Below are 11990 nucleotides of genomic sequence, written 5' to 3' on the forward strand. Positions count from 1 at the left end.
GTTTTGTGATAACTTTCATCTCTATATCACTGAAGGAAGACAATCAATGTCGATATGATGAGATATTTTTGTTTGTGTGTTTTTATGTCCTCTACTTGAGATAAATTATCTCATCTTTAGGTAATAGGTTTGATAGAAAGGCGACCGATAGCAAAGTACGTAAGTAGAGACTTATCAGTAACTGTCAATCGCCCAAACATGATGTTATATGAATCAGAAAACATACCTATTGATACAACGACTTAAGATTTACATAAAAGTATAATTTAATAAATAAAAACAAAATAAACTGTTGTAAGCAGGTATGTATTATCTACCGAAATTATTAAAGTTATTTAACTAAAATGCATCATTAATGAAAAACATTGGTAAGCCAAAAAACTTGAAGTGGCCCATGAGGGGATCGAACCCGCGACCTTCGCGTTATTAGCACGACGCTCTAACCAACTGAGCTAATGGGCCGATGGTCGGAGCAGCTGAATTTCAAGTCCCTAACTGCAAGCTTTAAGATGATGCAGCTGTATTTATTACCTATCTTATGACTTATACAATCTAGTATAATAGTATCTGCGAATTTCGATAAAGACTATACAACTTCAGCTCAAGATACAAAGTTATCAATAATGAAGATACGTCAGCAATACCATGGTGAATGCGTTGTTTGTTAATGTTTGTCAAACTTACCTCTTTAATTTGAGTTTCATTGTCCTATAAAATTGTTAATGTGTATATGTATAAAAAAAAATGTTACATATAAAATTATTTTTCAGATCTCATAACACCGCTACCGCATTTTAGAAAGTTCTACACATTTAGATGCATTTTCACGGAAAATGTTTTGCTGAAAATAAACAAGGCAAGCGGAAATTAGAAGCTATATTAATATACCGCTCGAGCCAGACAATGAGATGGGTTCTATAAAAGGAAAATATATTCAAAATAAAGGTGAAAGAGCAATAACTCCTAACACTTTTCAAAAACCGACATTTATAAATTTTAGCATTCAATTGTTCCTTGAATAACTCGTCAACACCAGTTGGTATAACTATCCAACTTCAGATTTCGCTTAAAATTCAAATATATTATTCAAAATTGTTTTGTTTCGTTCAAAATTGCATTAAAATTTCCATTACTAGTACCAAGTACCTAAGTATTGTTTCGATACAATTAATAATTCTGTGTAACAATTTAATTGCTACATTTAGAAAGTATTTAGAAATACGACGAAGGATTGCCAGACAGGCCGATGCCCTTACATGCCCTTACCTATTTTAACAACAAATTGCAAGCAAAAAACAAAGGAAAAACGAACGAGAGATGAAAAGACGAGAAAAGTAACAATTCCTTGTACTTGATACATCTATGAATAACGTTCTATATTGGTAAAGACTGTCGAGCTATGTACTAATTCATCTTAAGTAATAGATATCTTAGATTGATGCTGAATGATATAACCTAATTATACAAAGCGACGGATTATGACCTGATTTTTGATGTAATTGCCGATTTGGATCCGAATATACGATATGGATTTAGAGTAATTTGATTATTGTTTGTAATATTGGTTAAGTGGATGTGGAATGGTGTAACTAATCAATCTGTAGGTAGAACTACTTAATTAAAACCTTGAACGGAAAGTCTTGAACCGTTTCTTTCCAACTTATAAAATAATAGTAGAGGTTTAGTTAAGGGTGATAAAACGCAGAACCCTCCAAGATGCCCTGCATTTCAAATGGAATAAAAATACAATACAAACGCCCTTCCTTTATAAATCATCTTAAAAGAATACGGGCATTCAAAACGCCATTAAAATTACCATATTCAAAACTAAATTCGTATAACCAGCATACAAAAAACTGAATTACACTTAGCGGCACATTAAAAGAGGCGTCTTGGAATGTTGCTAAATCTCGCAAGACGTGCCATAGGAAATGTTCTCTTTATCTTACACCATCCTGTTTCCGAAGGCGTACCTTCCGCTCCTCGTTCCGCCTCGCCGCACTATACAACGGAACTGACGGGGATTTATTTAGAATAAGACAGACCAGTTTTATTGCGCATTATTTAAATGCTCCGAAATATGAATCAGGGCGTTTTTGAAGATATTTTTTGAGGTTTTTTGAATTCTCGTTTCTGAAGTCAATACTTATTTCTTAAGTTCTGAAGTAGGTTTTAAAAAAGTTCTTTACTCAGTACCAATTAAATATTGCAGTACGGATTAATTTACTTTTTCAACATTGAAAAAAGTAAGCTACAAACACATCACAAGTATCAGTATCCGTGTAAACGTCAAACAAAATTGATAGGGCGACAATCGATGCGCACCGGAAAAATAGTATTAGCAGTGCAGACGCGGCGAGTGCATTGTTTTGTCGCAGATGCGCCGAGGATTATCATCAATCACCAACTGCAAATTGCACATAGCCTTTCGGACTGCACCCTGTGCCATTTGTGTGCCACCGGCCAGGATTAGGCGGCATTAGTTGAATCGAATTCCGTGCTAAGCGCTCTGCGGAGCTATGTGTTACAGTATGCGAGAACGGATCCTGTAACTGCACTGCAATGGCCTACACAGTACACACTCACCACCGAAGGAATAAATTATTGATTCGTCCTGATACCAACTTAAATCGCGACTTAACTAAATTTTAATTAAACTTCGACGATTTGCGCATCCTGCTGAATTGCTAAATGGTCCGCAACGAAGTTTGTTGCTAACAGATAGATGTAACTTATTTTTATCGGTTCCTTGAACGTGACCGCAGCCGGCTTGTTTCGACGCTAAGAAAATGTTCGTTCATGATCATTGGCTGCGTTACAGAAATATAGATATTGCCATTTCAATATATTGAAGTTTATGTCTGGTTTAGCAACTTTTATTTCAATAGTCGGGAAAACTGTCATGGATTCAAAGTATACTTTTTGCTATCCGTTTTTTTTTTTGTCTTGTCCATATTTTAGTAGCCAAGTTTTTGATTGCATTAAATTCTCGATTTTAATGTTGTAAAAGCTTTAGAATATTTCATGTTATTTTCTATTTAGCAGTGTGTTATGTATTTTAATTGTTACATTTAATTACCCCAAAATCATTTCCAAACACGACAGTAATTAAAGCAATCCCATTATTGCTGCGCCTAACAACGCAACAAATAACTAGAACAGTTACAGACTATTTACAGAATAAATAAAACGGTTGTTTGTAAGAACATTGCTTGTTCAAATTAAGGAAAGCGTTCTATACAATTAAGGCCCGGTCACAGTTCATTCGAGTCTTCTTTAATTACAGTTCCTTATACGAGTAGCTCGCTTAGATCCGGAGTTCCGAAACTATTTGTGGCACTAAATCCAGTTGCCAGTACAGCACTATCTAGGAGCGCAACATGCATACCCATGTAAATTTCAAGCGGAGCGGGCCTCGTTAATTTGGGTCTTGTCACGAGGCACATCCCTTTCTTAGTAACTCTGTAGCCGCTGCGTCGCTGTGCTTTCACCAGCTAACGGCTCCTTGGCTGCTCGAAATTGCCTCGGTTTATCTTCGTACTATCGACCCTGAACACATTCTGAATAAATGTTTCACAAATTCGCTTTCCTGTACTCAGGAATACCCCTTTTATTTATCTTTACGATTGCAAGATTTGCTTTAGTGATTTTGATTAAATCTCTTTAATTTTATTGGTGGTTTTTAGCGATGTCAATGTTAATTCAATCCAAAATAGAGTAAATTAATTGTAACTGCAACTGAAAAATCTAATCCACATTCCAAACCACATGATTTTTGCACGAAACTTAAGAATAATATTAAAACACTACTTTGTCTAGAACAAATACTTACTGCTCATAAATACGGCTTGTACTGCTAATAATTTAAATAATAGACCACAATCATTTGCACTCCTTTTTAGGAAGAAATATAAATAGATTAGTATTGTAATTACTCAACGGAAGAGCCTAATACAAAATTGTAAAGCCTCACACTTAGTGGTTCTCTATAATAATGTATGCTTTGACGTCATGCGTCCATTGTCAATAAGGTTTGACAAGATCTCAAGACCATGTTTTAGGCCAGTGTCTCACCAAAAATTGAGACACTTAAAATGTGTGTACATATTTCGTTTGTGTTTTTATAATATGTAGGTATCTGCACATGGTAACTAATGATTGATGGCAATATAAAGTCGAGGTATAATCAGCTTCTTAGATGCAGTGTTTCCCGATTAGGTAAACTTTAATTATGATAATTTTACTGAACTAATTAAAAATACTTTCACACATTACAATTAACAGATAAGATAAAGTCATACATTTACGTTCCTGGCACATATCGTTAAATAAGGGAAGACAGTCAGAATTAGAAATAGGGTTGCCCAAAATTTCAACACATACCACAAAATGTTAAATAGATCGTTTCGGGACGGCATAAAATTGTTCTCGTAACCGATGTACCAGTTTTAACCGTGGAGCTAAAATCCGAATTTGGTATGCACGTAGTGCAAACCCTAACAAGACAAATTAGCAGAAATGTAGCTATTTCTTATATTTTAGGAATGTTTACTTTTATTAAACTAGTGACTTTTGTCCGGCGATATTTCGCTATCTTTAGATAATTCAATATTTTTACGATTAACTTGATACTGGATTAATTATAGCCGCATTCTTTTTGTTTTTCTTAATCTGTGCACGGCTTTAGTTCGTGATATTAGAGAGTATGAAATATTAACACTTATTGAAAAAGTGTTTAAGCAACATAAAAATAACAATATACATAGGTAGTATAGATTCAGTTCTATATTTAAAAAAAGAACAGCCGCCATTTTTTTTACATTCCACATTCCAGTTCACGCATAGTACCAGGATTTATTTAAGTCTAATTGGCTGGGTCTAAAATGTATCCTGAAACCGTCAAAACAAATTCAGTCGCTATGGAAAAATCCAAATCGATGGTCTGATTTCCGATAAACTACTTTTTTATCACAATTGTTTTTCAACGTATGTAGATACCTACTGAACTTCATTTCTTATAGAGTTGCCGTTAATTTGTTTATTCTTTATCTTCTTATCGATATTTTTAAAGAACAATAGCTGGTCAAGGGCAAAATATAGAAATCGACAGCTGTTTTTATATTGATATGGCAATGAATGAGAGGAACGTGTGTGGAATTTGTTCACAGTTGCATTAAAACCTATGTTATAGTTCGGCCATTCAGAGAATGCGTTCCTGACACGTCGCGATTGAACTGACGACGTAACTACATTCATTGATTATTGATATAATAATGTTGTTTTAATGCTCCTCAATTGTTAAAACGGTAAACAACCAGCAAAAATATTTTTATCGTAACTGCAACGCCATTGCAAAGTTACGTCGTCAGTTCAATCGCGACGTGTCAGGAACGCATTCTCTGAATGGCCGAACTTTAATAAATTTACTTTCTTTTGACAATAAAAAAAGGAAATTAATGAAAAGTGGAAATGACGGTATCACCTTCGTACCTATTTACCTATATAATTCCATTAAATTAAGAAAGACCGTCTGGTCAGTGGTTTTTATGATTCCAAATTAATTTCGGGTAAAGAACTAAAAAAGCTGAAAGAGAAATAAGTAGTGCCTTCGTACTTTATTGTTCATTTTTTTTCTTGTTATATAAACTGTGTACATATCTGTGAAACTAATAAAAATAAATGTAGTTTAGGAAAAAATCTTCTGCAGTGGAAAATAACAAGACAGAACGTGGGCTGCACTGGTTGTTGATATGACATATGTATTTTAAACAATCAATGATCGATATTAGGTCACAGCAGATGGTTTCATCGATAAGAGAAACAATTAGTGTAATAACTCTCTACATTTTACTACTTCATCGGAACTACTGCCCGTACTAGGATAAAGTATAGCCAATGGTACTCGGGAAGCTGGCTGTCCAAAAGTTAAAGATTTTTTACAAAAAATACCTTTTTTGGTGTAGAATTATACGTTTACAAAATAAAATACCTACCTACCATTAAAAAAACAACCCAAATAATTTTACAATACTCTGGAAAGCTTTATGAGACCATTATATTATGCTTTTTATATATTTTTTTTTCGGTAAATGACAAACAGTCAGTTGTATTGTTTTGTAGATTACTAGGCCTGCACAATAATTACAAGCGATGATAATGGACATAGTTATCATAATATTTATGTCAAAACAACTTATTTTTTTCTTCGGGCCGATATCACGAGCCTTGTTCATGGCCCGTTTAATAATTAATCATTAAATCAATATCACAGATTATAGTTCGGCCATTCAGAGAATGCGTTCCTGACACGTCGCGATTGAACTGACGACGTAACTTTGCAATGGCGTTGCAGTTACGATAAAAATATTTTTGCTGGTTGTTTACCGTTTTAACAATTGAGGAGCATTAAAACAACATTATTATATCAATAATCAATGAATGTTATTACGTCGTCAGTTCAATCGCGACGTGTCAGGAACGCATTCTCTGAATGGCCGAACTATAACATAAAAATAATAAATTAGATAGTGTCACTTATATTTTCTTGTTTTATAAGGAAGAGAAAAATTACAGGTGTGCAATCAGTCGTTAGAATCTGGTGAGACCAAACTCTAATCACCAACTCGTTTGATTATAAAAATACTTACTGAATATAATTTCTGACTGCAAAAATCGGACGAAACTTAATGTTTTTCATCGTTAAACGTAGTAGTTTCACTTAATACTAAATACCTACAAAAACACGATTATTATAACTCTGAAAGATTGGGTTTCAGTCAAATATTTGAAACGAGGAAGTTGTAACACTATTTAATGACTAAACAGATTTAGATAACATGTACGACGGTGTAGAGATAGAACATGGCATTACACTTACACCTTAAAGGAAAATGCAAGTAAAACCGTGAAGATCGGCGTATTCTCGTATTTCAGTGAAATCTGTGTGAAGCTATATTATATTTACGGTGAGTTGCATCATTTAACTATAGCGGTATCGCCGATTTGACCAATGGCCGGCAAGTGCAAGGCTAATTATATTGTTAAATGGTGCAACTTATCCTTAGATACTTACTCGTATACTTAAACCACTTTTCCACCAATATTCATTTGTTTATTCATCACTTTTTGAAGTGAAACCTCTCCGCTACAGTATTATGGGTAAATCACTGGGTAATACTGAGAATCCCAAGTACTTAAAATACCCGTAATAACTGATAGTAATTCGTGTATCATTTTATTTATGTTTTTCCCAGACGGGGAATCCTTTTGACTTAGCTAAAGTTTAGATAAATTTTATGAAATCAGCAGCTAAAATCATATTGATTCGCAAAATTCACTTAACGCAATCCACTGATCTGCTTACATTACTCACTCTCAAATACATAACAATTGTTATAGTACATGTAAAATCTATAGAACCACCCATTATCTTCTAAGCAGTACACTAAAGAACAAACAAGTCTATAATACAGTCTACGTTGAAATTACCTTGATCTTGTTCATGTGTAACACCTTCGTCATCGAGTAAACTATGTATGTTCTCAAACATGGATAAATATACTAAGAATTCAAAGTGATTCATACGTTGCGGTATATTTTGTAATCATTGTCTATGTGATATGTCTAGTCGGAATTGATAAGTGCTGTTTTATTGTGATGAAAGCTTTGTACACAATTGTATTTACTAGTTGTAGAATATATTGTGCGCATCTGTACTCTTCGAAATTCGAGTTTACGTTGTAATATCTAGTTGAGGAGTAGTGTTCATTTTCTATGATACAAATTAATCACAACAACAAAAACTAAATAAATGCAAACATGAAAAATACACAAATTCCTGTTTAGAAATTGAATCCATTACCTCATTATTACCTCTACAACCATACTACATGATCTGATTCTTTGGCGTAAATTCTGTAATCGCTGTCTGCCTAACGAATATCATCACCTGTCCAACAAAAGGTGGTTCCAACTACACAAAGTTTGACAAAAAAAGGAACATGATGCAGCAAAGATTTTAAAAATTCTACTGTTGAAATGTTTGGAAGTTTTCCTGTCTTTTACGGCTTTCGTGACCACTACCCATGATCACAAAGTTCGTCTGGTGCACACAGTAGGTTCTCTGTAAACCCAGAGTACACCTAATACTTAAACTTAGTTTTATTTTGTTGTGAAGTCGTATTCTTTTAGAATTTTTAAATTACAGGACTACCTTTTTACCGTCGATGTAGCTCACGAACAATTCCTAGGAGAAAGACATGGTTTAAAAGAACGCATTGTTAACGCTGTTTTGAACGCTTTTGTTAGTTATCATCATAGATCGACCAATTTGGATCACAAAACCCTTCATGCTGATAGTTAAATAATAAAAGAAAGTATGTATAATAAATGAAAGTTTCAGTAAGTTAAATGTCTACACAAATGAAGCAACGTTTATCAAATTCCTTAAGATTGACATGACAATCATTACAACTTTATAGATGATGGCGTGATAATGGAACTCTAACAAATGACGATCAACACGACCTGGGCAAGGTGATAAACTGTTGGTAGGTAAGTAGTATAAGCCTCCACTCAAGGGCACCATTCTGGCCCATTTCTCTCGGTTGACCCTTACGACTTGAGCTGAATGCTAAGCAGTCGATACGCGTTACATTTTCTTTTGTTGCATCTTATTTTGTGTATTCCTAAAAATAATTTAAGACTAAAAATAGCTTATAGAAAGGTAAATTATTGTGTTCTCAAAAGTCAAAGGACAATAATATTATACATATTTATAGTGTCGGAACATCATTTCGTGTCTTTATTGCAGTAACAAAGTATAATTTACTTGTTACGTGTTTTCACATAACGACTATTACAGAGCAGGATCCCAAATAACATAGTGTGAAGTATAAAAAAAATATATAGGTAAGCAATCTCTACCAAGTAGTGAAAAAACAAAAGATAGCTGTAACATTTGGCAAGTCAACTTCACTTTTACGTAAATTAAACTATCAATTGAACATTGACGCATCATAAAAACCTTATCACTACCGATAGTATTTATTACTACACATTTCATAATTACGCCTTCCTGTTATAAACAGCTGGGCCCATATCAATCGTTGCACACTACTGTCTTATGTAATTAAAACATGGTACAATACTACAGTTTTATCATAATTTTGTTTCATTGTATATGCTTGAGAATCTTACTTGAGTCTGGGAGAATACGTTCCTTTGTGCGACTAAGGATTTACAAAGACATAACTGTAGACTACTATAACTGTTAAAATAGCCAGTTATTTTTATAATACGTATTAACCCATGGGAAAATTACTAAGAAGACTATCGGCACCTTTCAGAGAAGTACACCCACAGTTTCCTCTTCAACAAATCTAGATATGACTTCACTCTGTTACTGAGAAATTACTGAACGAAATAGAAAACACTATTTGCTCATCATAGACCAATGAGGTAATATGGATAAAAATACCTACGTAAATGCAAATTTTACAGCAAGTATACATATCAGTATTATGTATTAACAGCTCGAAACATGTAATTAATTATGATATCAACACAATATTACGTAAATTCCGTTGAAAACGTGAAACAATGTACCAATGAACTCCATTCACCCGCCAATCCACGTGGATATGTTGACATATAAACATTGTACCTATCTATAAAACCTCACCTGCCAAATGTATGGGGAAACCGGCTTCAACTTGCGGCACTTTATGCCCACAAAAACTCGTTCAAATTACGGGTAGCCATTTTACACGCTTTTTATTAGCTTCACCTGTATGTTTGTATGTTTGTAACCGACTTCTTTGGGCGCGATTTTGACCCACTTTAAACGGCCAGATTTCGTTCAAACTTTGTAGATTTATTGAGGACCGATGACAATACACTAATTTGATAAAATTATTCCATTTTTAACCGACTTCCCAAAAAGGAGGAGGTTACACATACACATCGATTACTCCGAGGTTTATAGACCGATCTACGTGATTCTTTTTTTGTTCGACTCGGAATAGCTGCCAGTTGGTCCCATAGTCATCAGGTCAGGATCTGATGATGGAAACCCTGAGAAATCGAGGGCAACCTTCGAAAGTTGTAGGCATACATAGGGTAAAAACTTGACACTCAGGTGTACGCCTAAAAGCACTATTCAACTGTGAAGATTTGGAGCTGACCTGATGATGGAGACCAGAGAGGGTCCAGGGAACTCGACAACTGAATATGTAAACTACCTCGTGTTTGGGCTTAAATTATTTGTATTGACAAGACCTTTGCAACAGTGAAGGTTTGGAGCTGACCTGATGATGGAGACCAGAGAAAGTCTAGGGAACTCGACAACTGAATATGTAAACCTCGTGTTTGGGCTTAAATTATTTGTATTGACAAAACCTATGCAACAGTGAAGGTTGGGAGCTGACCTGATGATGGAGACCAGAGAAAGTCGAGGGAACTCGACAACTGAGTAAATAAACAAATAAACTGAATATGTAAAATACCTCGTTTGGACTTATATTCTTTGTATTGATGAGAACTTCCCACTTGTATGGATAGTGACAACTATTCGTAATATCACCCGTGTCGTCACGTTACGCACCAAATCCTCAACCATCAAGAGACCAACATCCAAAATATGTATTTTACCCGTAGTTGCATAAGTTTTATGTTTTACGCATGTTATTTTAGAAGAAATTTACACTTTACATATTTTTAAAATCAAGTAAGTATACAACAAATATTTACTACTTTACTTTTAGATCAAATGTACAAAATCACAATATTGTTAAATTGTCTTTCCATATCTATGTTAATTATTTTAAGATAATATTGTTATTCATATTTAAACTTTGTTAGTATAAGGTCAAATTGTTATATTTATTATGTATATATTCATAATGTGTAAATTTTGTTCGAATTTAATGTATACAGTACAAGTGCAAATTATGTAGATCAAATGTTTTTAAGTATAGTTCATCCTTAGTTCATTTTCGCCCACCAAGGACGTTACTGAAGGAACGGTATGTTTGCGACTAACATTTGAATGCTTCCTACTCGCTCGATAGATGGCGTTGTCGCGTTTAAATGCGCGCTATGGTTTCGTTACAAGCGATACTCTAAGACAAAATGTTTTTTTTGTAAGACTTTAATATACCAGCTTAGAACAGTGCACAGTAGACATGGGCAAAATGTGTCATTGAAAAGAAAAGATAGATATGCATCTTTCAATCACTGGGATATGAATCACTCTTTCATATCTTTATATCAGTAGCTCAGTATAACTCAGTAGCTCGTTTAACTCGCAACTCGTGTGCGGCTCACTCATTCAAATAGATCATTCAGATATAGTGATAGGTTGGTTGTTGTTTGCATCTTTCTGATATATTGAGCGGTTGCGATTGAACAACTTTTTTCTAATTAAAAAAAAATACTATTCTTATGACTGTAGGTACAACCTACTTCTTTTATGTTAATTAGTTCAATGAATAGTCAATCGCAATCTAGTATTGAGTATAAGCATTAGTTTAGTAAGTATTAGAAAATAAAAATAGAAATAGCCTTCTGATTTCCTTTCATACTTTACACAGGCTTAGGACTGTCTTTGACCTACGAAATTATTTACGTGAAAATTAAATTTTAGTTCAAAATGTGTATTTCGAGTCAAAACATTTTTGTTCGGTAAGTTTTCAATACATTTGACAATATTATAATACCGAAATATTCACTAAGGACAAACAATTATAAGCCTTATGCGTGAGCAATAGAGTTAACAACTTATTATTGGGTGTCAACTTATTGTGGTCAAAGTAACGACATTCGTAATCGTATGGGTGCGAGCGAGACGGCTCGCTTGACGTTCAACCAATGGCGCGCGACGAAGCTATCCGACGCCACAGATCAGTTAGTACCCGACGCGATGACCGACGAGTGAGTGAGGTGTAAAGAAAGATATACTGAACTACTGACACATTCGGATATGTAAAGAT

At 34.2% G+C, this 11990-nt stretch overlaps 1 non-coding gene across 1 annotated transcript; it reads right to left on the reverse strand.

Annotated features, from left to right (window-relative positions):
• Window positions 1–388: 388 nt before the first annotated feature.
• Window positions 389–462, reverse strand: Trnai-aau. The gene has a single exon. It is a non-coding gene; the product is annotated as a tRNA-Ile (tRNA).
• Window positions 463–11990: the final 11528 nt, after the last annotated feature.

Source organism: Helicoverpa zea, chromosome 1 (assembly GCF_022581195.2).
Source record: "Helicoverpa zea isolate HzStark_Cry1AcR chromosome 1, ilHelZeax1.1, whole genome shotgun sequence".
In the NCBI taxonomy this organism is placed as follows: domain Eukaryota; kingdom Metazoa; phylum Arthropoda; class Insecta; order Lepidoptera; family Noctuidae; genus Helicoverpa; species Helicoverpa zea.